The sequence below is a fragment of the Perca fluviatilis genome, chromosome 17 (genome assembly GCF_010015445.1).
Source record: "Perca fluviatilis chromosome 17, GENO_Pfluv_1.0, whole genome shotgun sequence".
NCBI classification, from domain to species: Eukaryota; Metazoa; Chordata; class Actinopteri; order Perciformes; family Percidae; genus Perca; species Perca fluviatilis.
The window spans coordinates 2,279,812-2,282,852 of NC_053128.1; positions in this window are offsets into that span (position 1 = coordinate 2,279,812).

Below are 3,041 nucleotides of genomic sequence, written 5' to 3' on the forward strand. Positions count from 1 at the left end.
TCGCAAACCAGCTTATCGTTGCATTACCGCCACCTGCTGGACTGGAGTGTGGCGCAGTTTCTTTTTTGTGGAGCAAAAAGTTTAGTGAACTACGGAAGAGGATTAGGGCCATATGATGAAACATGTATTTCAGTTAACAGTCTATGGTTCTGACTTAAAAGTTAGAATATTGAGTTTAAAGTCAGAATTCTGAGAAAAACTGTAGACTTAAGTCTGACTTTAATCTCAGAATTCTGTCTGTTTTCTCAAAATTCTGCCTTTTTTTTTAGACTTTCTCTTTTCTTCTCAGAATTCTAACTTTAAACTCAGAACTCAAATACTTTTTTTTTTACATGTGGCCCCTAATCCTGTGCATCTATTTTTCTGTACTAAAGTGACAATTTCCAAATAGCATTGTTATTATTAAAAACTTGTACTGATGTTCAAGATCATATTCACATATAACATATTCTAATATCATGCAAAGAGGGAGATGAGGAGGCTGGAGGAGATGAGGATGCTGGAGATGAGAATACGGGGTTAGGGTTAGGTTACGTTTTTGCACAATATTAGAATATGTTATATATATATATATATATATATATATATATATATATATATATATATATATATATATATATATAAAACACATTTGCTTAACACCATTTAAAACAATTTTATTTTTCACATAATATATAATTTTATTCATTGGTTTGTTTAATACATATTTCTTCAGTTAATAACTCAAACTACATGCAGTCCACCTGAGTGGACATTTGAAAAAGTCTGTGTTTAAAAAGTTAATATTCATGCATGAAAGGGTTCATTACATTAATTTAGGCAGCGCCATCGCCCATGTGTATTTGCTGCAAGTTTATCAAGTGCACACTGGCTGTTTCTCAATCTCAAGAATGCAAAGAACGGACTTGTGTTCTTGGGGAGAACGTTCTTGCTGGTTGTTCTTGGAAGAATGAACTCGCAAGTTCACAAGCACAGAAAACGCTGTTAACAGTTTGAGACACCCCCAGCACAGAGGCTACCTGCAGGGCTCCAAAATACCAGCTAGAAATAAAAACCACAACAATATAACCACTTTGTATTTAAACAATCTCCGGACAAGAAAACCTCACAATGTTACAACTATTGCAATAATATTGAAAAATTAAACTTATTGAGCTTTAATTTGATTGTTTATGGTTTAGCTCAAACACCCCTTACTTATTCAAAAGAGTGGAACGCGATCCCGTGTATTAGTTTAAGTCAGTTTAAATTAAAAAAAGAAGTAGGTCTATGCACTGGCGTGTCCCTATTAGTGTTATGTGGAATTATCATTTCTATATTATTTTAGTGCACTCTATATGCCCAGGGACAACAGATGGAAATTAGCAATTAAAATTATAAAGGTTGGTGTCTCCCCTTTAATCTACATAACATGCCATAGCATGTTACCACTTTATGTACAACTGTTCATTTATCATACAGACTGAAACTCAACTTCTAATAAATCAGAAAACAAACATACCAAAAAAAACTATGAACTAAATACTAGATCTAATGTATATAGCCTATGTCATAATTTAAACAAGTCTCCCGAAGAGAAACGGGCATCTCTCTCCCCCCCGCCTCTGCCTGCTGCGCTGTGGCCGTGTGTGTGTGTGTGTGTGTGTGTGTGTGTGTGTGGTGAAATGCGAACTTGTGTATTGGGACAGTACTTTGGCAACAGGAGATGACGTTTCACAGGGACACAAGAACACAAGTCAATAGAAGAACACAGACTGAGAAACGCCCACTCAGAAGTCAGCAACTTCCTGGTGTTCCAGGTTACACTAATGATACACCGGCAGAGTCAGCAGAGTCAGTCACACAGTAGTCTGGCATTGCCAGACCTTCCTCCACAGTGCTGCGGAGGAGGGTCTGGCTAGTCTACAGCATTTCGGGATGGGAGAAAAACGTGCTCTGGTTTATTGCCATTTCTTTAAACCAATCACAATCGTCTTGGGCGGCGCTAAGCGCCAGGCGCATGGAAGGAACTTGTTTTGGTGGAACACGTGCACGTAGGGAGGCGAGCTCTGGAATTAAAATGGCAATCGAGTGTGTCAAGTGTGTGATAAAAACGAAGATCAATATAATTTGATTGTCGGCCCTAGCGCGGAGGATGTTTCACGAATCAAATCGAATGCCAACACAAAGAAAGCGGAAGGTGACGGACATCCGGCTGTAAATGAAGGACATCCAACGGAACCTCCAGCCATGTAAATGAAATGTCATCGATATAGACTAATCACACAGCAAACAAGACACAGCAGGGGTAATACATTCATAACTTTCCCTATAAATGTAGTTTTGAATCCCATTTTACATTTGCTTTCCTCAGTTCTGTTTTTCTTCTCATGCACTGATTTGCTAGCCTGGATGCCAACCGATCTTAGCCCTGCCCACAACATTTGAGGTCGGGAAGTTCGGTCTGTTTGGACCAATCAAATTGTCAGGGTGGGCTTCATACGATGATGGACAGATGATTAGGGTTGGGTATCGTTTGGTTTTTTTTCGATTCCGGTGCTAAATCGATACTTTTAAAACGGTGCCTGAACCGGTACTTTTCAATAAAGTTAAAAAAAAAAAGAAGAAGAAAAAAAAATAAGGGTAGTAAACAACAGTCAGTGACTTGTTTATTGCTAAGGCCATGGTCAAAATTAAAGATTTAATAATAATGTAATAACTATAACAATAACAATAACTTATTTCACCAGTAAATTGCTGTTGAACCCCAGATGGGAAAAGGGTATTTTACAATTACTGTGAATGCACCACGAGGCAACCTGTTTTAAGTGAATGCACAGTCTGTGTTGTTTAATTCCGACAACGACAGCTGCAAGTGAACGCACCGTCTGTTTTGTTTAATTCAGACAACGGCAACTGCAAGTGAACGCACCGTCTGTGTTGTTTAATTCCGACCATATAAACATGCTGTATATCTATGAATTGCGACAACGGCAGCTGCTGCGCTGCAGTGCAGACTGTTACATCCCGCTGTTGAAGTCCTCCACAGTGAAATACAGTCA